Here is a 23,137-nt window from a genome sequence, read left to right on the forward strand (position 1 = left end):
AAGAAAAATGATATTTTGTGACACATGAAAATTGTATGAAATTCAAACTTCAGGGTTCCTAAATACGTTTATTGGGACAGGGTCATGCTTATCCATTTACATACTGGTGAAGCTGCTTTTGTGCTATAGCAGCAAGCTGAGTAGTTGTAACAGCGATTGTATGTCCACGATCTTAAAATCTTTCTACGTGGCCTTTACAGATGAAAGTGTGTCACTGCAAGAAATATGATTATATTGTTGGAAGGAAGTGGAAACAAACAGAATAGGCATTCTTTATTTTTATACATATCAAGATATTCTTCCAGACTTTGAAGTTCAGAATAATTTGAATTCCTTCTCTACACCACGAATTCAGTCTCTGGGCCCTGACCTCTGACAGATTAATTCCCCTAAAATGCTATTTTCATGTCACCACCTTTCTTGACAATTTCAATAACCTTAGGATGATGCCCAAACTTTTCAGCTTGTCATTTGAAAGCTCTTCACAAACATGCCTCGTGCCAGCTTTCCATGTTGTTTTTTATCACTTCTCTTATGAATCACTTTATTCTGGGAAACTTGTCTATTTATTGCCCAAACAAATCTGGGTTAGCTTTGCTTTGGCGTCTTTAAGCATTCTATTTCTATACCAGAATACTGTTTTTTCCTTCCTTTCCCTATGCATGATCTATTTATCTTCTGAGTTTATCTTAACCTAACTCCTTCAAGAAGCCAATCCTGACACCTTCATTACAGGGACAGCCCTGTCTCTGAGCTTCTAATACTTATTATGTCCATCCCGAGTTAAAAGGCTAACTTACAGTTTCATTAAGACTGGTAAGAACGTTACACTTTCGTCTCTGCTTAGCAAAAAGCTCCTGACAGTTCTGAGTTAAGCCTTCTAATGGGCTCATGTGGGAGGTGCTTGCTGATGCTCTGTGAGCTGAGCAGAGAGGAAATATTATTGCTCAGTAGTCACTCTAAGCCACTGGAGATAAACCTAAGGACTGGGCTTCCTAAGCAGTGTTGGTAGTAAAGCCGAGCAGGACATCTTGGTGGGAAGCCACCACTAGGCAAGCCTACCTCATGTCTCATCCCCAGAATGAGGATGCACTGCAGAGGAAGGTGACAAATGACTCCTGATGAGCGACCCTCTGCTTTGTAACCAACTGCTCAGTCGTAGTTCATTACATGGAGTCAACTTCCATAGCTTTCAGGTGATTGAGAGATTCTCACGTTTTTCTCACTAATTATACAGAAAACATCATAGCCAACTCAAGGGGCTGCTGTGAAGACTATGAGAATATGTCTTCAGAGCGACTAGCACAGCTCCTGGCACAGAGTGGACCTGACGGCCGTGACTACGCCAAAGACAGGTTGTAACTCTGTGGTGGAAAGTGCTTGAGCGTGTGAAAAGCTCACTTTTCTCATTTTAGTCCTGAAAAGTGAAAAAAAATGCAAAAGAAGAAAACCAGCAGGAGAAACATCCTTTTAGAAAAGATGGTTTATCAGTTTAATTCTTAGATACAGATGATTACAATGTGATATGCCCAGAGAGAACTTCTCTGAGTTTTTAAAAAGGTAATTGTTTTGAAAAGAAAAGGATTGATTTTTATCTTCTCTAAGATTTACTTTTAAAATGAAATAAGTAGTGAATTTAATAATGCTTCATCCAGGACTCACTAGAATTAGGCGTAGAATAAGATAAACCATAGCCTTCAGAAAAATAAGGCACAGTAGAGAGATAAAATAGAATGCGAAATGAAGATCAATATTTGAGGCTAAAGGATTTATAATACTTCTTATTTAACAACAAAAAAAAGCTAAGCTGTATTTACTAAGGGCCAGGCATTATTCAAAATGCCTTATAAATACTAATTTACTTAAACATCATGATATCTCATTTTACAGATGAGGAGTCTGATACCCAAAGATGCTAAGTATATTGCCAAAGGTCACATAGCTAATAAGTGGTTGAGCTAAGATTTGAATTTAGGCATTCTAGCTCCAAAGTTCATGAGTTCCTGTCTCACACGCTATGTTGCCTCTCATCAATTTACTTTGTTTGTTTGTTTTGTTTTGCTTATATGTGCCTTATGGTGCTGTCACATTTTCTCTCTACTTTCTGTGCTCTACTGAGAAATGGCATTGGGTTTCAGATGTAGTCAACATGCTGGATATTCCCAAACTTAGGTCTCGAGCATCACTCTGTTTACGACTCACAGCTCTAGCTGCCCATCACATCTCCAACTGCAAGTGCCTTTAACTTAACACGTTTCGAACTAAAATTGTCTTCCTGCCTCATTCTGCTCTTCCTTCTTCACCACGAACTCTGCGGCATAAACAGCTACTCAGGTGCCCCAACTAGAAAGACACAATCTGTCTCATTAACTCTTTTCCAAGAGCCCTCACTTTCAGTAGATCCTCCTAATTCTGTTGCTTCTGTTGCCAAAAGCCTCTTCACTCTGTTCTCCCTTTCAGTTCTCGTCATCACAGTTCAAGTGGTCATCAACTTTTACGTGGGTTGTTAGAATAATCTCCTAAGGGCACTCCTTCTTTAGGATTTATTTGGAAAAGCCATATCTACTAGCAGAACCATCTTTCTAGGATACAGGTACGATCACGCACTTCCCCTCATTACAAATCTCCGAGTGCTTCTAGGACGCATTTTCTTATAAGTCACCAGAGCTTGGTCAGGAGTGCTTCCTAACTGTTGTCACAGCACCCTGTAACACTTAATCATGGCGTATTAAAAATCACCAGTGTATTTTCCAAGCTCGCTATTCAGACTGCACAGTCCTTGAAGGCAGGAGCTCGCCGTATTTCAAGTACCTAGATTCATGCCTTCTTCATAAGAGGCTCTCAGCAATGATTTCATCAGATGAACTCTCCCTGCCTTACTCCCCCAGCCCTACTTTCACTTTTCAACTCAGAGTAAAGTCCAAACCCTTTAATATAACTAAAGGTTCATTCACAGCCTGGTTCTAGTGTCCCTTCCCAACTTTTCTACCACTTCAGCCTACAGATTCGATGCTCCAGCCAAACTGAGCCAACTGCTCACTGTCTGGGTGGCATCTTCCTTTCTTATATCCCTGTGTTTTGGTGTATATTATGTTTTTTGCAGAAATGACTTCAACCACCTTGTTTTTGTCAGACTAGTGGTTTTTTAGGAATCCAAAGTGCCGTATAAGTATGCTCCCCTACTATATTTATAGGATTTTGTAGTTAAAACTGCTGAAGAGCAACACTGTTTACTACCACCTGATTGATTGTCGGTAGCAATGCCAACCCAGGCCCCCACCTACATTTAAGATGGATGTGCCAAACCCAGGCCCCCACCTACATTTAAGATGGATGTACCTTAACCAAAGGGTTAAGGATGCAGGTTCTAAAATCAGACTGCCTGAGTCTAGTCCTGTCTCCACCACCTTCTGGCTGTGTGGCCTTGGAAAAGCGAGGCACTCTTCTTTGTGTCTCAATGATCTCATCTGCAAAATGGAGGCAATCATAGACCTAACTCACCGGGCTATTGTGAGAATTAGAAAAATAAATAACTGAATGTGTTAGATATCTAAATTAATTAGATGAGTGAATAAATGTATAGATAAGTAAATGCTTAATAAATGTTAGCCATCATCATTATTATCATGTTTTATCCATGAGTCCTCTGATCCTTGGCTTCACGGCCAGTTAGATCCAGAGAGTCCAGGGTGGGGAATATGTTGGTGTAGCAGTCACATATTAATGAACCATGTTGGGATGTGCTGATGAAGATACGCAGAAGGCGACAGATGAACACGTGGGTCTGGAACTCAGGCAAGACACCCAGGCTGGAAACAAAGAGTTAGGAGTCACGTCATCAGTGCAGAGTTGGGCTATGCCATCAAAGGAGAGAATGAGGGTACCCAGAAAGAGTGTGTGGAATGGGAAGAAGAGGGTTGAGGAGAGGCATGTGGGATCACTGTCAGGCCTCTAAGTGTGTAGATGCCAGGTCAGAAGGGGCAGGAGAACCATTTAGCTATTTGTATTAACCCGTAACTGGCATGCACCCAGCACAGAGCAGCTGCCCCCCAAATGTGGACCGGGTGAGCAATTCTGTGTCTGGATCTACGTCGCCGGCCTTCAATGTGTTCTGTTAAGATGGAAGTAAATAAAGCAAAGAAGATTTCTCTCTGGAAGTAGCTTGTGTGTGAATAACCTAAGCTAGAAAGGGGGCGAAATGAAGGAGGATTACATTCTAAGATATGGAACAGAGTTAATTTTCCAGGCCAAAACCAGTGTTGAGATGTAGTGATGCTTTAAATCTAGTTTGTCAACCCATGAATGAATGAATTAATCCATTAAAGCGATGGAGGACCTTTTTTTACTGCTTACTTCATTGTATCAAAAAGGACTGATCATCTGCATTTCAAATAGAGTTTTAAAGACGAACATGGGTGCAAACATTTTCTGTAGAGAAGAGCAGTGTGGCTGATTCCTACTGCCCCACCCCTCTCTCCACAAACCCTGAGAACGTCTAATAACGATCACCACAGCCAGAGCTTACTGTGAGCCAGAGGCTGTGCCAGGTCTGCTCATACATGTAATTTTGACAACAGCAGATGAGAAAACTAAAGTTCAGAAAGATCAAGTAATTTGCTCGAAGTCACACAGCATAGTGATGGAGTCTGAATTTAATCACAGGCCTGACTCCAAAGTCTATACTCTTAGCCTCTGCATTATGCTCTAAGAAAGGGGAAAGAACACAATAAACGCTACACTGGCTGGACCTCTGCTCTATCTGGCCTCACGTGGGACATGATGGTGGGCCAGGTCATTGTGAGTCAACTATTAGCTAACGGATTGCTCCGTATTTATGAAATAATATGATACGTTATTTTTAAAATAGCTTAATAACCTTCTTAAGGATTATAGGAATCTTATTTTGATATTTAAAATTGTCTACCTTTCATTCTTAACCATTTGTAATATAAACACATCCGCATGACATTTCCATCACTCCAAGGCTTTCTGATTTAAACAGGCTTTTTTTCAAGGTAAATGTCTAAATGTGAGCCAAAGATGGCGATTTTCATCAAAGATAAGTACTTGTCATGTGATTCCTAGATGTCTCCCTTTACTGAACATTTTGCACATTAAAAAATAACACAATTCTGTCAGTATTCTTAAAAATTCATTTGTTGCCAAAAGATTAAACAAACAAACAAGAGCCTTCTTTATGTAACAGGGACAGGATATTCACAGGTAACTGAAGGTGAGTTTCGTGACCTCCAGAGAAAATCAGAATCTGTCTGTGGAACTTATTCTCTTGGCTATTCTCTTCTCTTCACCTTGAGAGGAAAAACAAAAGCAAAAGCATCGCAGACTCCTGCGCCAGCCGACCAGGGACTAAACGCCTAGGGGACGCACCCTTGGAGCTCCCGCTGTGGCAACAAGAGGCTGGTTAGGAAGAAGGAGCTTTCTTTGTGCACAGCTGGGGAGAAGTGCTGGTCTGCACAGGCAGCGACCTCCCCACCTCCATCTGCCAGAAGAAGTCTGAGCAGGACTTGTCAGCCAGCATCCTTGGTAGAACAAGACTCCGAGATACCGTTGTCCACTGACCATGAACAGGCACTCACAGTACATTCTTGTGCCAAGCCGAGCCCTTTCCACGTGTGGCTACTGACAAGGGTGTAGTGTTATGATGGATGCATGAGGATGCTCCCAAGTGTAGCCTTTTGTGATGTCTTGTCAACGACATTGAGAAATTTGTGGCAAAGCAGAGTTTGGGCTGAGACTGTGATCGGATAGCCTGACGTGGCTAAGAGTGGGAATAATCACTTCCTTAAAAGCTTGTATGCGGGGCTGGCCCCGTGGCCGAGTGGTTAAGTTCGCGCTCTCCGCTGCAGGCGGCCCAGTGTTTCGTTGGTTCGAATCCTGGGCGCGGACATGGCACTGCTCATCAAACCACGCTGAGGCAGCGTCCCACATGCAACAACTAGAAGGACCCACAATAAAAAAAGAATATACAACTATGTACTGGGGGGCTTTGGGGAGAAAACAGAAAAAAATAAAATCGTAAAAAAAAAAAAGCTTGTATGCTCTAAAGCTGAGAGGTCAAATAAGTTTTAATTTTCATGTCAAGTCTGACTAATTGATGGTGACTGCCGGGAACAATGTGTTGACAGGAATTCTAAAACCTCCCCAGGCTTCAGGGTGTGACGGGCTGTAATTAACCTACATCTGCCACAGAGATAGGAAAGGAAAGGAGAAGAAGAATGTCCAAATGTGTATTTACCAACTCCGTGCTAGCAGAAGGTGCAGAAATTTGCTCAAACTTACAAAAGGAATAAAGAGGTATAAAGTCTGCAGCAGACCCCGGATTCCTAGACACGCAGTCCATATGCCAACGTGGACAAATAAGAACGCATTCTTAAGGTCTCATTTATGATAATAGCCAAGATTTTGAATTTGACATGCTATTCTAAGCATTTTAGCACATTGAACTCTTAAAACCCCCCTGTGAAGGTGGTGCCATTGTCGTCTCTATTTTATACATAGGAAACTGAGACAGAGGGAGAGTGAGTAATTTTCCCAAGATCTTAAAGCTAGAAAGTCATCCAGCAGGATGATAACTCAGGCAGTGTGATTAAGACTTGCAGTTCTTAATATTGTAGCATATTTGTACCATTTTTCCTGTATGTTATTTGCTGGCCATTAAAAGAGCATCAAATTCTCCTCCAAGCTGAGGAAAGTCAGGCTCCTTCCCTCCGATGGCGGCATCTGCCTACAACAGGTTCCATCTCTCTGGAAAAATAGAGCTTCCCCTCTATTTCCTGTGATACTTTTCCAAGGGCTTTCGTGGCCAGTGAAATCTCTGCTAAAGGCTCTCAGCAGGCCCCTTGGTGAGTTCCACTTGCAGTTACCACCATCCATGCTCCTAACTCCAGGGACAGACTAATGAATGGCCGTGGCATCAACCGGCAATCTCCGGCAGCTTTGACACTCAGTCATGACCGTCACCACATTGGAAATTGAGGCTCAGGGCTCAGCTCCCTCTGACAGGCTGTAACGTCCTTTCATAAATCTACTGGGAGGATTGAAATACAGCAGGTGGAATGCAGGTCAAGTATAAAGAAGAACCTCCTGGCAAGAGAGATCGTTAACCATTGGCAGATCCTCCTGGGAGACCTGCAACTCTTTTTCTAACAGCCCCGGGGGTAGGGCTGAGGGCAGATCTGGCCAATATCTGGCTAGGGCAGAGCATAGGCTCTCCCCCTGGCTCCACTATGATTCCAGAATGAACCTCATCACACCCCACACTGGAAGGGAGTGCACACAACTCTGTGGATCTTTCCATTAAAATAAGAAAAATGATCTTCTGAAAAGAGTTTCTTTCTAACTCAATTATTTTCTGGTTGGAAGATTTGCCATCTCAGTTCCAAACCCATGTAGTAAAAGGAAGCAAATTCAAGAAAAACTGGCAAGGGGCTGCTCGGCTGTCTCTTTCAATTGTCTTATTTAGCTATTTGCTAATAGCTGTTAAATCCTACAGGGAACCAGCACCTGCCAAGAGCACAGCCTGGGAAGCAGGGACTCGCTCACAGCGTTATCTAGTTTCATGTCTCAATCCGCCTGCTCTTTGCAGAATGCTGATGTCATTTATGTCTGTTTTCCCCTCCATTTTAAATAAAGATATCAGAGCCAATACAATTCTGTGCCATCTTTTGATTGCCAGTCAAAATAAGTTGTGCAGACTGTGAATGGTGCTAAGTGACATAATGCATGCATGCACAGGGCCAGCCCGAGCAGGTTGAGATGAGCAGTTGACTTTTTTTTTTTAAAGATTGGCACCTGAGCTAACATCTGTTGCCAATCTTCTTTTTTTTTCTTCTTCTTCTCCCCAAAGCCCCCAGTTCATAGTTGTATGTTCTAGTTGAAGGTCCTTCTAGTTGTGCTATGTGGGACGCTCGCTGCCTCAGCGTGGCCTGATGAGCGGCGCCATGTCGGTAGGCTGCCGAAGCAGAGCATGCAAACTTAAACCACTCGGCCACGGGGCTGGCCGCCAGCAGTTGCCTTTTGTCCTCCCACGCCTCCCTCAGCCCCTGCCTCCCGTCCACACTCTTCGCCTGTGCCCCACATTCTCATACCGCTCCAGGTCCCAGGGGCAACCTCACCCTCTCCTCCACCTTCTCTTAGTAAAACACTTGAAACCCCTTCGGCCTAAGTCGTAGCAGACGTCTACAATGCTGGAGAACAAGTCACTTTTGCATATGTTTTGCCTAACTGTGTTTCTGCCCTCTTCCCAGTGGCAAACTTCTCTGGCAGATTAATCTCCTGCCTGAGTTCCTGTCTTGGTAACCTCAGCCCCTCTCAGATTCAGCTCCCCAACCACCCCCTGCTCCCTGTTATTTGAAAAAGTTAAACCCTGGCACTTAATGTTAATTCAATGACCTTAACTGCCACATGTTGACAAAACTGTGTGACGCCAATCATTTGCCTGGATTGCTCACTCTCCCCTCCTCCCAGATTGTGTTGAAAGCTCCACCTGACTGGCACAGCTGCATTTGGCTTCTCGTCAGTGTCCCTCCAGCCCTGCAGCTATCGCTATTTTATGAGCGTGGGCGTCTAATTCCAGGGCCCAACCCCTCCTGGGCTGCTCCCTGAGTTAACCGCAGGATTGAGCCATGACCCCAAACCTGATGGATACATTGTTGTTGAAATCTCCAACAGCCTCCACAAGGCTGAGTCCAAGGGTGAATTATTAGTTAACGTGAGCTTTGCAGAGCACTTGACCAATTACTTACTTCTTCCTGAAAACATTTTCTTTACTGGGTTTCATATCAGCCAGCCCCAGCAGAGGCACCTTACTAGTTGTTTCTTTTGAATCACCTTTGCTAGTTCCCGACTTTGAATATTAGTGTGTTCCAGAGCTCAGTCCTTGGAATTCCTCTCTTTTCCATCTTTCCTTATTCCTTTGGTGTTTGTTCTCATCCAGTCTCGTGGCTTCAAGTACCATCTACATACTGATGACTGACAAATGTGCACATGCAGTCCACACCCCTCGCTGAACTCCAGATTGGGTATTCAACCATCTACTTGACATCTTCACTCAGATGTCTAATAGATAGCTAAATTTTAGCATGTCTACAAACTAAACTCCTAATTTCTACCACCCACCTTGACCTACTCCCACCTCTGCCATGAGTATTCCTCATCTCACTTTATTGCAACTTCGTATGTCCAGATGCTCAGTCCAAAAACCTTGGAGACATCTATGGTAGATAGATGGCCATCAGCAATTCCTTCCCTCCACCCAGCAAGAGCTGGAGTCTACGTCCTCTCAGCTTATATATGGACTGGCCTTATGACTTGCTTTCATGAACAGAATGTGGCAGATGTGACACAGAGGTGGAACTTTCAACCTGGATTTTATGAGGACAGGCAGCTGCTTCCCTCTTCTTGAACTCAGTCACTATGTAAAACTCTGATCCCTTTGAGACCACTGTGCTGTGAGAAAGTCTAAGCTAACCACATGAAGGGACCATGCGGAGGAAGATGCTCAGCCATCACAGCTGCTCCAGCCGGCCCCAGCTGAGGAACCAGAAATGTAAGTGCAGAAGCCACCTTGGATGCCACATAGAGCAGAACCACTCAGCTGAACCCAGCCGAGATTACAGAATATGCAAATAAGGACTTTTTAAACCAGTAAATTTTATTGAGCAGTAGATACTAATATCCTTGACTCTGTTCTTTCTCTCACAGTTCACATTCAATCTGTCGGTAAGTTTGTTGGCTCTGCTTTCAAAATATATCCATAACATAACCACTTCTTCCATCTCAGCTGCTACCACATTATCTGAGTCACCATCACTGCCTGCCTGTTTTCCCAGGTTCCTCCCTCGTTCTTTCAGAACCTATTCTCAACATAAAGCTAAAATGACCTTTCAAAATGTATGCCCTTTGCTTAAAACCTTCCAAAAGCTCTCCATTTCGCTCAGAGTAAAAGCCAAAGAATTTCAACAGTCTATATGGCTTTACGTGATTTGGTGGCCACATGATCTCTCTCCCATTATCCTCTCACCTCCTCCATTTGACTTGCTCCGGAAACACAGGCCTTGCTTTTTCTTAAACATGTGGATACGCTTCTACTTTACGCCCTGTATGCTGGCAGTCCCTCTGTTCAGAATGCTTTTCCCCCAGGTGGAACCTTACCTGCTCAGTACCTCTTCACATCGGGGCTCAGGAACCACCTTCTCGGCCAGGTCTTCACACATTGCCCTATTCAAAATGGCAGCACTTCCCTTCCCATTCCTTATCCCTCTCTCCTTGCTTTCCGTTTTCTATAACGCCTCCTACCTTCTAACTTATGGTTAATTCAATTGCTCATTTTTGTTGATTAGCATTTACCTCACACTCAAAGGCAAGGTCAGGGATTTTTGTCCATTTTGTTGACTTATGTATCCTTAGGGCCCTAAACAGAGTCCAGTAGGTGCTTAATAATTACTTGATGGGTGACTAGATGAGTCACCAGTCACTAGATGGATGACTCCGTTTTTCCTTCTCCCCCACTAGAGCTACTGAGAGTCTCTAATATAGGCTGAATTTGGTCAATCCCTGATCGGGCTCTGTTAGTAGAGGCTTAGAGATAAGTCACTCCTCCAGGCTGGAGATCACGTGGTCCATTCCAATTGGCTGGGATCACAAATTCCTCTCCACGTCGCCATTATTCCACGGCAGACTCAGAGGGATGACCCCATGTGAAATACTGATTTTGTCCTTCACTCTTCTGTCTACCAAATTGAGTTGTCTCTAAAATTTGGTTTCTTTCCTGGCTTTTAATAAGTTCTAATGGCTGCCATCCCAAGGTCCCTCATGGAGATCAGATCAATGGAGTGCCCAGCTGCCTTTCCAGCCTTTTTCAGTCAATATCCCAGGACTGGAGCTTTGTTCTGGATCTGGGTCTATGGCCAAGGACCTGTGGCTCATTGCCTGGCCCCTGGAAGGCACTCTCTCCGGCCAGACTGAGCACAGACTGTCGGTCTAACAACAGTCTGCCCACGTTTTGCTTCAGCCACACAGAAGGCTGCTCTTTCTTGCTTTTCATTTCTTCAGGTTAACATTTTTAAAAATATCTTTGATTTCTCAGTTAAAATGGATGCCTGATATTACTTACGTCTTTCATAATATCTTTATTTTTTTCATGCCATGTGTTTCAACGTTTTTTACCCTCAATTTAATTCATATTTTCAAATACTGGTCACACCATGTTTCTTTTCTGAACCCTCTAAACATTGAGATTTGCTATATTGAGGTTAGGCAACAGAGAGTAAAAACAAAAAGAGAGCGAGAGAAAGACAATCTTCAGCAAATCTGGAAATTAGAAGTTACAATTGTACTTAAATTCTAGAATCCTCACAATTTCACAATAATGTCTTCAGCCTGATGTTGTGGATAGTTTCAGTAAGAATAGGACTTAAAGTGCCCGTAACAGTTGCTAAGCAACTCAAAATGCTATTTCACACATGATTATCTGTATTCTGTGGGTCATCCTCTGTTTCCTTTCTAAACTCAGCTATTGGTTGGTGCATCATTCTCATAAAAAGTGCATTCTGATCCATTTACTGTACTCAGGCTCATCACCATCAGCTGTCCTGCCTTCATGGATTCTCTCTGTGAAGAGTCAGGAACACAGACCCTATGCCCCATCTTGTTGCCATGCCTCTCCCCACCCCCAACCCACCATCCCCCCAACCCCCCCTCCTAACCTGGGCCTTATTTAAATGATTCTGCTTCTATTGGTAGCTCACTACACTATGTCCTTTTAAAGCAGCAGCCACAGCAGCAAAGCCGGCTGAAGAGCAACTTTAAACACAAAGACAGACCATTATTGTCAGGCAGGCGCCACTGTCTTAGCGCTGGCTCACTATCCTGTAGTCAGAACTGCCATCACCATGCATTCCTGATTACTTATTTCATCGTACTACTTAAGGGCTCATAAATTTTGATTTTTCCAGTTTTGAAGATTAGATGACTTAGCTGATTTTGCCCTGCACCCGGCTCCCTCCACCCACCCTGCATGCTGAGCTCCTAATCCTGATGTGGCCTTGACTGACAGACAGGTGGCTCCTTAGCCCTGGCAGGGGAACTGCCTCTGCGCATCGGGCTGTCGGCCTGTGCTGAACTGTATGACTGATGTTAATGAAGTTGCCCTTTTAGAAAATTAACTTTTCTAATAACCATGGTGACTAAAGGAGTCTAGTTCTAAAGATGAAGGCCTGTATCGGTTTAACTGATTTTGTACCACACCAGGGACAAAGAGTCCAGTGCTTTTTTTTTTAAAGGTATGCTTTTTTGGTGAGGAAGATTGGCCCTGAGCTAACATCTGTTGCCAATCTTCCTCTTTTTTTTTCTCTCCAAAGCCCCAGTACATGCTTGTACATCCTAGCTGTAAATCCTTCTAGTTCTTCTATGTGGGATGCCACCACAGCATGGCTTGATGAGTCGTGTGTGGTCAGTGCCCAGGATCTGAACTGGTGAAACCCAGGCTGCAGAATCGGATGTGCAAACTTAATCACTATGTCATCAGGCCGGCCCTCTGCATGAGTGCTTTTGTGTGATGCTTATTATCTACCACTGTAAAAATCTGGTTTTTAATTATCTCACTCTCCTTTTTTTTTGGTTATAAAATTCTCATTAAAGAAAATTTGCATTAGGTGTTAAAGTTACAAGAAAAATATCATCCATGTTCTTACTGTCCAAAGATGATTACAATTAATATTTTATTCTCCATTTTTTTCTCTGCATATGTTTGTTTCATTTGTTAAATAGTTTTGGCTGTCTGTTTATATAACATATGCTGTTAATATGCAGGCATACCTCGGAGACATTATGGGCTCAGTTCTAGACCACTGCAATAAAGCAAATTTCGCCATAAAGTGATTCACATGAATTTTTTGGTTTCCCAGCACACATAAAAGTTACGTCTACACTATACTGCAGTCTATTAAGTGTACAACAGCATTATGTCTAAAAAAATGTATTTACCTTAATTAAAAAATACTTTATTGCTAAAAAATGCTAAGCATCATCTGAGCCTTCAGCGAGTCGTAATCATTTTCCTGGTGGAGGGTCTTGTGAAAAAACGCAATTATCTGCAAAGCACAATAAAATGAATTGCAATAAAACAAGGTATGCCTGTAATTAGATGCTGTTATATATGCTGCTTATATAATTTTGCCTTTCTTCTCTAGTCAAATCTTAAATCTTTTCCCATGTCATTACGAACACTTGGTGAATATTCCATCTAATGGATGTGCCATGTCCATTACTGCATAATAATTTGTTTGGATAAGATTACCCAATATTATAAATAAAAATGCAAAGAACACCTTGGGAATAATTTAATTTAATTTTTTTACATTTTAAAAATATTTAGGATTATTTTCTTAGATATATGTCTAGAAATAGAATTACTTAGTCAAAAGATATGAATATTTTAAGATACTGGATAGATTTTGAAGGAAAATAGGAATAAACTTGTTAATGAAGCACCTATGCCTTACTTGAGTCTCTGGATTAGAAAGTAAATAGCAGCATCTCAAAATGTTAGAAATGGGCATAAACTAAGAAATGGTTTATCTTAACTCCTTCATGTTATTATGAGAGAACTGGGCTAGTTGGCTGGACCCATAGCAGCAGGTACAGGATGTGGGTGCCGGTTTTGGGACTTCAATCCCGTGTTCCTTCTAATGGCCACTGACATCTTTCAGGACTCAGTGATCCCGACACATAAGAGGAGATTTGGCCAGACAGAAGATATTTCAGACAAATATTAAAGGGCAAACTATGTAGCGTCTCAGTTTCGTTTGCAATGTAATATGCTGAGCTCACGACAAGCCCCTTCTCTCTCGATTCCACCTTACAGTAAATATAGATGAATTATATGTCGGAAGATCCCTTAGTACTCTGAGTAGTCTGAAATTTAACAATACCAATAAGGATGAATTATCAATCATGTTATCATTCCACTAGAAAGAAATTTTGAAAGTCTGAGTTCACTAATTTCCCAAAGAACTAATTTTCATGAGAACCATTCATCATACATGGCTGATTGATGACCGAGTAAGACTGTGTTCCCCTTCTTGCCCTCATTTGTCTAGACATTGAAAAAGGAGGCATTTCTAGCTTCCCTTTTGGTACTTATAACTCAACCAGAAGCACTAGTCTTGCAAAGACACCAAAGAGTTTATGTAATTTTTGCAAGAAAATTGTGGACTAGTTTCTAATTAATGCATTTAAAGCCAACCAAAGCTCACAAACTTACAAACTTCACTTTTTTTACCATGCAAAACTTGCTCATAGTTAAAACTTCAAAAATCTTTCTATAACGCAACATTTTCTATTAGCTTATAATTTTAAAGTATTTTTGAATGTTAATTGACCAGGAGAAAATATATTTTTATAAAGATAAGAGAATCAGTTAATTTTATAAAATAGTTACATGTGGTTAAAAAAATCATTCACAAGGTAAAGGGAGACAAGATGACAGAGGAAAACGAGCTGTTTGGTTTCTCATTAATCCAATCATGTCTATCTGTATTATAAATACTCATTTCCTCTTTTCTCCTCTCCTCATTTCGTATGGGCTCAGACATTCTTCTACAACGTGGCATTTTTCTTATTACTGGTTTTTTTCCAGTTAGAAGATAAGCAGTCAGTCTGGCCACAAAGCATCCTTGTCTGTGTGATGGGAACATTATGGGAGAAGCCCAGTGCTTCAGAGGAGCCATCAGTGAGGGGTACACAGCCATAGCCTCTGGGGAAGGGGCGTTATTACAGGAACTGTCCATCTATTTCATATGAGCCCGTCCTTAAATATCACTGTCGATTGTACTTTTAAATAAATTGAGACAAAAACCTACAAACTTAAAACTTAATACTCCCTCCTGAAAATAAGGGAAGAGATTTCCCGCTCCTCCTTTTTCTATTTTAGAAAATTTGTCATTGTAAGGACTCTCTTTTCTTTCTGAAATGCATCTAAATCCTTTCGAAGGCTACATAAACCTTTATGGCCTAGGCAAGCCTTTTCTCTAGGACCAGGGCGCCATCTCTTTGAAATGTAAGCACGAAGGGGAGTAGCAGCCCCATCTCCCAGTGTCTGTGGGAGGGTAGGGGGCTAACCTATGTGTTCCAAGTGCAAGAAGTGATTTGTTTTCTTACGGCATACCTTTGAAAGGCCAACATTTGACCCATCAAGAACATTCAATTAGCCTAATCTTTGAGGGTTCATTTTTTTTTTTTTTTAGCAGGTAAAGATTCACCCTGAGGTAACATCTGTTGCCAATCTTCCTCTTTCCTTTTTTTTTCTCCCCAAAGTCCCCAGTGGATGGTTGTATATCCTAGTGGTAAGTCCTTCTAGTTCTTCTGTGTGAGCCGCTGCCACAGCATGGCAACTGATAGACAGGTGGTGTGGTTCTGTGATGGGGAAATGAACCCAGGCTGCCGAAGTGCAGCACACTGAGCTTTAACCATTAGGCCATCAGGGCTGGCTCAAGATATGAAAAGTTTAATATTCTTTTGGATAAAACCAACTTTCAGTTAGTTGACATAGATGGTCACCCCACTTAAGGTGAATTTATGATGAACTACGCATGGGAAAGGGTCCTGTCAGATCCTCCTTCTTGAGGACTCGTTACTGTTTATCCTGAGAACATATACAGAATGGGTTATATCTGCTTCATTATTTAAAGGGTGAGATTTATTTCTGCCTTTGCGATTTCTTAGTAGATCAGCTATGATGCACATCACATTCTGGGTTAATATTTATTTTAAAAAGTGCTTTCTTTGTCTACTACCTTTGTGGAGAGAACTTCTGGGTTGGGAGAAGATTTGGTCTTTAGTTGTATTAACAGTGTAAAGAAAGGGTACCACTCCCACACTGAAGAATTTTTAGTCTTTAATTTGATTTGTCTAGAAACAAGACTTTAGACACATTTCAATTTCTTTCATCCTCCCGTCCATGTAGCCTTGTGGAATGCGGAACATCCTGGAATTTTGAACTTAATGTGTGGATTGAGAAGACAGAGGGACAAGAGCCCTTGAGGGGCAAAAGGGAATGATTTAACTCTTCTTACAACCAACTTATAAATATATCTTAGGTTGCAAGCTCAAGGTCCTAAATTCTTTACCTGGGGTTGAGGGCTGTCCTAAAATAACAGGTCACTGGATCTAAGGATAATGATCAGAAAAACCAAAATAATGAAATCAGCAGTGACAGTGAAGACACTCCACCTTGCGAGCATGCAAGAGCATTGTCCTTTGGGAGATAAAATCTGGAAAGCACCTTCCTCCCAGGCAGGGAGCACGCAGGCAACGACCCAGCAATATGAGACTCCCACCACCCTCCTGCGCTCCGGTGGGGACCAGCAGTGTTAGTGTCAGTGTTCTAACTTGAATACCCCATCATGCAAAGCACGAAGTAAGAAACAAAGAGCACAGAGCACAAAAGGCCATCACACTGGAGTCCTGCTGTTGAGGAGGCCTTGGTCCAACAGAAAACCCCATGTTCACAACTGAAAGAAAGCAACTATTTCATGAGAGGCTGCAGTGCTGAAGTACAGGAAAAGTACCAGCTACAAGAAAAGATCTGCATGTCTTCATTTGTACCCAGCAACAGTGAGGATGGGGTAAAATTTCAGCCCCTTCTATCCCAGGCTAGGTTGACCACTGCTTTCCCGTTTCTCCCCACCCCAGAGGAGGGGTATCAAGTAACAGATCAAGAGGCCCCTATGTGAAAGGCTATAAATGTCCCAGCAGGGTGTTTTTCTTCCAGTCCTTGGGGCTGGGTAGACAAGCCAACCAAGGGGTCAGGCCATCTTGCTTTCTGTCTCCTCTCAGAATGCAGCTGTGTGGGGAATTTAAATCCTGGCTGCTATGCAGATCTAGACATCTTGGAACATCACTCTTTTTTGAGTTTTGTGCAGTTTGTCACAAGATAGTAAACTGCCTTGGGAGAAGCAGAAAGGAAGACTCTGTGGCTTGTTCTACTGCAATTTATCCTTGGCTTTTACTAAGAAACTTCATAAGAAAATTCCATTAGTTTAAAAATATTGTGTGTGTGTGTGTGTGTGTGTGTGTGTGTGTGTGTTGTATAACTTCTACTGAGGGTAGTATCTATTGTGCTGTTTAGATGATTGCACATGCAATAAGTTTCTCTCAGAAGAGAGAGTTAAGGAAAAAAAAATAGTTTCTGATCCCAGATTGGAATGCTGTCTTTTAATAGATGGTTATATAAATCATCATGTTCCTCCTCCTTTTTGCTTTGGCTGCCAGGAACCCAATAGCTAAGTCTGCTGCTCACCTGTAATGCCTATTATTCCATAAGTTGTCTAAATCTAATTTGCCTGATGCTACCTGCTCACTCCACTCCCAACTCCCAGCTCATTCTTGGCTCTTATTATTTACCTCTTTTTAAAATTGGTTGCATGGTTTGCTTCCTTTGATTTTTACCATAAATTACCTCAAATCAAACTAATAGAACTGTAGTCTTTCAAAAAGCCTTTGAGATGGATTCTCTGAATTAAAGAATTGCACCATCTAGTCTCCCTTTCCTGCTACCGTGTTCTTTACATATGCAAGAAGATACTCATGAATATTTATGCCTTAAAAAAAATAATGGAGAACTGCAAATAGGCCATTCTTTAACCTAGCAGAGAATTGCCTGCAGCAGAACTATTTTAATGGGTATCATGTCAGCATTTCTTTAAACATTTTAAATTAAAAGGTTTATAAATTACATTTGCTTAGTGTTGAAATATGAGGGACATACTATAAGTAAACATCATCTTTAAAAAATATATCTCTTCTTTAGGCAGTGATGGGTAATGTTAACCTGTTTAGTTGACTGTGTGAATTTTAGCAACATTATCATAGCTCCGGGCTCCTTTAAAATTACTTCTTAAAATACTTTATTATTGACCTTTTTCTTTGAATAATCATAATAATGAGAATAACTAAAATGTGTAGAGCATCTCCAAGAGTTCCACGCTCCTTAAATCGTCTTTCAGGAAACCTTTATTTTTCCTTTACGCAGCTGAGGAAGCTAAGGAACAAGAGGTCCGATACAGACCACTGGTAAGGCTGCGCCAGTTTTAGGAGCCAGGCCCGCCTAACACCCTTTCCACCGAATATAGTCATACAAAACATTTGCACAGTTATAAACCATCAACAAAGGGAGTGTTTGGGACCTTTTCAGGTTCGACCGCATTTCAATATTCCCTTGGGAAGCGTGAGTGAAAGAGAACTCACCCTCAATTACCCAGATGTATGGATATTCCGCTTTGAGTTTTAGAAGTGGGCATTTATTTTGTATCTTCTCTTGTGGATATTGGCAGCTACATTTTTCTGTGTCAGTAATTTGATTGCCTAGGAAAGGCTGGACCCAGAGCAAAAAGAGACTGCAATCGCTACACAGACCCAGCAACAACATACTTTGAAACTGAACCTCATAGGCATGTCAGTGCTCGGGCTTGTGTCTGTTTCAGAAGCACAGGATGCATCAGCATTTCCCTCTCCTCCTCACACTCGGGTCAAAAATCAAGGGTCCATTCCTAGATGGCTTTCAGAGTGGGCTCACCTGGCGAGGCAGGTGAAATGGAACCTGTACGAAGGGAGGCATTGACATTGGAAGTGTTAAGCGTCTAAAAGTGAATGTGTATTATCCTTGACATTATAAAAGGAGACAGAGAATAAATAAAATAATCAACAGCTAATCAGTAAACATTTCTCAGCAAAAAGAGCAAGTCAAGGAAGTGGATACTTTTCCTCTATATTTGATTTTTGCTATTTACCATTACCTGAGATTAGCTTCCATTGTTTCGTTTCTATTGCCAAGGCTGTAGGGGACATTTTGGGTCACCTGAGGATGTGCAAGAGTCACCATGAAAGACAATAATAGAACTCATGTAGGTCCAGTGGTAAACAAATCACCAGAGCTGTTTTGCTGCAGTCACCTTACTTGGCCTGTGCTCTGAAAATTTTTGATCACTGAAGTTGTCATAATACAACCTGCATTCACGGCTACCACCGCCAATTGTGGTGATCTTAAAATGGTGATACTATAAGTTATGCTTTAGACATCTTAAGGAGTCTTGAGGTTGCTTGCAGTGACAATCTTGATTGTCATGGTCATCTGTGTGGGGTGGCAGGGTTGCTATGAAAGGCATCTGTATAACAGCCATAAAACCCTATTTGGATGGGATACTTAGTAATATCCATGCAATGAGTGGGATGAAACTGGATGTTTTATGTGTCTTACTGAGCTGTGCTCCCCGTGACTGGAGGGCTGCCTCTTGGTGAATGAAAACCTGGACTTGTTCAGCTCTGATAAACATTATCTTTGTTCTCTGCTTATTGGCTTTACTTACATCAGAGAGGAAAGATCTGTCTCCCTTTACATGCACAAGCAAAACCATCATACAATTATTCTCCTTTAGCAATTATTTAGCATTAATTGGAACTTGGCATTCTGGGAAATTCACTTCCTGGGGGAGAATTATTATCTTAGAGCACTATAGACACTGTGTAAAGTACGTTGCACATTCGAAGCAGCAATTTATTAAAAGTTACAATATTTTCCCTAGAGAATGGATTCGCTATTCACTATTGGGGCTAGGTCTAATATTTATGGAATGTTCACAAATGATTAATTATGTTTCATTTACAAATAGCCTCTAATGGGAGACATTTTTATTGCAAGTGCTATTTTAATGAATTGTCTGTCTTTATAAATTCATGTCCAAGACTGAAATGATTTCTTTTTGCTTCCTTCCCCACCATCAGAGCCCGCTGCTGTGTATCATGACCTTCCTCTTTCTCCTATCAGAATCACGTGATCCTTCCCCTACTTGCCTAAGCTAGAAATCTTGGACATATCTGTGACTCTCACTCTTCCTTACATCCCATGTCCAACCACTCACCATATTCAAATGGTGCCTTGTTGCCTGCAGAATGAAAGCCAAATCTCCTTAAGCTGATGAGCAGGCACTTAGAGATCCTCATATCCAGGCTGCCACATTGTTCCAGTTACTTGTTCTCCAGCAAGTAGGCTATCCTAGTTCCCACCAGGAGACATTCTTCTTTATCTTGGTGCCTTTGCCTTGGCACACATTTTCTTTGCCCCCATGCCCTTCTTTCCCTTTGTATGCTGAATGAAGGCCTGCTCACTCAGAAGCTGGCTCAGTTGTCATCCAGATTTTCACTCTCTTCCCCTAGGCAGAATCAGTTAACTTTCATTTATTTTCTTATAGAACTATATGCATATTTTATTTATGTTCCTTAATTATATGTGCATAAGACAGTAAATATTTTGAAGATTTTCTATGTTTTTAAAAAAATTTTGTGTCTTCTATGCGTACCATGTTAATTAAACCACATGATAAACACTCAGTGAAGGTTTTTTGGCTAAACTAAAAGTCCTATTAAAATAAATTACAAAGCTGGGGCCGGCCCCGTGGCCGAGTGGTTAAGTTCGCGCGCTCCGCTGCAGGCGGCCCAGTGTTTCGTTGGTTCGAATCCTGGGCGCGGACATGGTACTGCTCATCAAACCACGCTGAGGCGGCATCCCACATGCCACAACTAGAAGGACCCACAACGAAGAATAGACAACTACGTACCGGGGGGCTTTGGGGAGAAAAAGGAAAAAAGTTTAAAAAATCTAAAATAAATAAATAAATAAATAAATGACAAAGCAAAGTGAAGCCTCAGCGGGTACTCCATGTGGTTGATGATGGAGATACAATGGACATAAGAGAAGACGACAGTCTGATGGCGTATAATTTACATCTATTTACGGAGCAAATAGACACAAAGACATAGCAGGTTGGAGGCAAAGCAGAGGTGACCAATAACCGTAAAAATATTCTACTTTTATTTCGTTATCATCTCTCCCTGCCTGGCAGCCTTGGCATCTTCTGTGCCATCTGCCTAGAAGCACAGCTACCACAGTGCTAAACCATAGTAGGTCCACAGTGCACATGTCTCATGTCTATGAATGAATAAACAATGAAATCGTTCCAGCACTCATTTTACAGAGAAGGGAACAGACCCAAAGATGCAAAGAACTGCAAAGTAGAAACCAGCCCTTTTCAAGCTGCTACCACGTTCCCTACCCTGAGTCAGGTACTTTCACCCCAATTATGCAATCTTACCCTATCAGGAAAATTATGCAACTGTTGTGTTAGATAAAGAACTTGAAGTTCAAAATCTGCACCCTCTGCTCACACAAATAGGCGGTCGCTCTCATTCTTGGGCTGTGTATAGTGTATAGTCTTTCCTTTGCCACCTGCTGGTATGGCATTTGTGGACAGAAATATAACTGACCATTGGTTCTCGTGGGCAGGAATCTCTGCTTTTTATCATCGTATTGTTTAAATGGTAGCAGGTGAGTAAACATGGAGAGCTGTGGTCTAGTGGCAAGATCATTAGACTTGAAGGCTGAAACCCAGAGTTCAGTTCCCAATCGTGTTATCTGACTTTGGGTGAATCCTTTATTGTCTTGGAAACTTAGTTTTCTCGTCTATAAAGTAAAGCACATAATAACAACCTTGCGGAGTTCTGTAGTGAACAGACGAATAATGACTCTGAAAATGCAGTTTGTCTACATAAAAGTAAGGTATCATGGTTATTAAGCTCCTGTAGGAATGAGAAAGCGTGTATAATAGGGCTTTCTCTGCTGCACGTTCACTCCTTTTTTTCTCTCTGTTATTGTTTTGAAATTTGAGTGCACCCCAGCCTCATCTGTGTAGACAGATGAAAACAGGATAAATAAACATCTCCCCACTAATGTGATTTGTGTACAATATATCAGATTTAAATGAACTTCTGCTTCTAATTCTTTTGAATTCACAATTCAACATTACTTAGTAATAGAGAAATAACAGTTAAAAAGACATTTGCTTCTTGTCATAAACTTCTATTCTCACAAAAAAAATCAAAACACTCCAAGAACAGGGAAAATAGGAAAATTAACATCATTACACAGATAGTGGTAACTCTTTCATGAGAAAAAAAGCTATTGCCAGCTTGTTTTGTTAATACTTGAAAATGTGACTTTTCAAATCTTCTGCATTAGCTGCAGCTCCACACATACATTTAAAAATAAATTTGATCAAAAATAATTTGCATTTCTCTGTTTTATAAACATTGTTCTTTACCTCAAAAAAGGTACAGAAAGTATCATTTGCCTTTTGTTGATCACTTTCTCTCTGACCTTTAACATCAATACTGCCTTATGACCAATTATCAACATTTTTCAAGTCCTGTAGCTTTCCATCTTTCTATATCTTTTTTATTAAAATTAAATAAATTGACATAGCCAAAATAATAAGAACAATTAAGATATATCTCCAATATATCTTTTAAGATCTCTCATGGCCATACATTAGAGAGCCCCAGGGTGTTAGGTGTGGAACTCATCTAGTTCCAACCCTCTTATTTTATACCTCAGGAAATGAGGCTATGAGTAGCTGAAAAGAAGATATGCTAGTTTTCAGAGAACAAAGAAAATGAAACGGCTCCAAGCTATCTTTTGAGCACTCTTCTTACTTCACTACATCGGAACACAATCAATCTTAACATGTATGATTCAATTCTCCTTTATCCAAATGTATCTAGAAAAAAGGGGGCCTTGCTTGACACTCACATTAGCTCTTTGGATGCGGACACTGATGACTGATGGAATGATGTGTGTCTGGGAGAGGACCAAATAAATTGGATGATAGGAGATCTCAATAGCCTGGAACAATTGGCTAAATCTAACAAAAGGGAATTTAACAGAGATAGATGCAAAGTCAGCACTTACAGTACAAAAACCAATGGCAAAAGTACATGAAGTGTGACATATGGCTTAACAGCAAAACACGACATTTTTTTCCAAAAGTAGTTATTTTTAAAGAATCGAAAGTTCCAGGAGTTTACTCTTGTCTTCTTCCCCAAATCAACTGATTTTTAAAAATCTAATAGAAGTATATATAGAACAATAAAGATGCTAAATATAATCTACTCTAGCCACCTAGAATCGAGATTATAGATGTGGACACTGATAAATTTGGGCATGTAGAGAGAAAAGCTCAGAGTATTAAACTGACTCAGACTGAAGTATATTAGGAAAGGTTAAAGG

The 23,137-nt window shown here is 41.3% G+C and overlaps 1 protein-coding gene across 23 annotated transcripts in view; it reads right to left on the minus strand.

The window, feature by feature from the left end:
• RALYL (RALY RNA binding protein like) overlaps positions 1 to 23,137 on the minus strand; it is a 654,295-nt gene that overhangs the window by 118,835 nt on the left and 512,323 nt on the right. The gene's annotated exons all lie outside the window — the stretch shown is intronic.

This window comes from Equus asinus, chromosome 12, assembly GCF_041296235.1.
Source record: "Equus asinus isolate D_3611 breed Donkey chromosome 12, EquAss-T2T_v2, whole genome shotgun sequence".
Classification (NCBI taxonomy): Eukaryota; Metazoa; Chordata; class Mammalia; order Perissodactyla; family Equidae; genus Equus; species Equus asinus.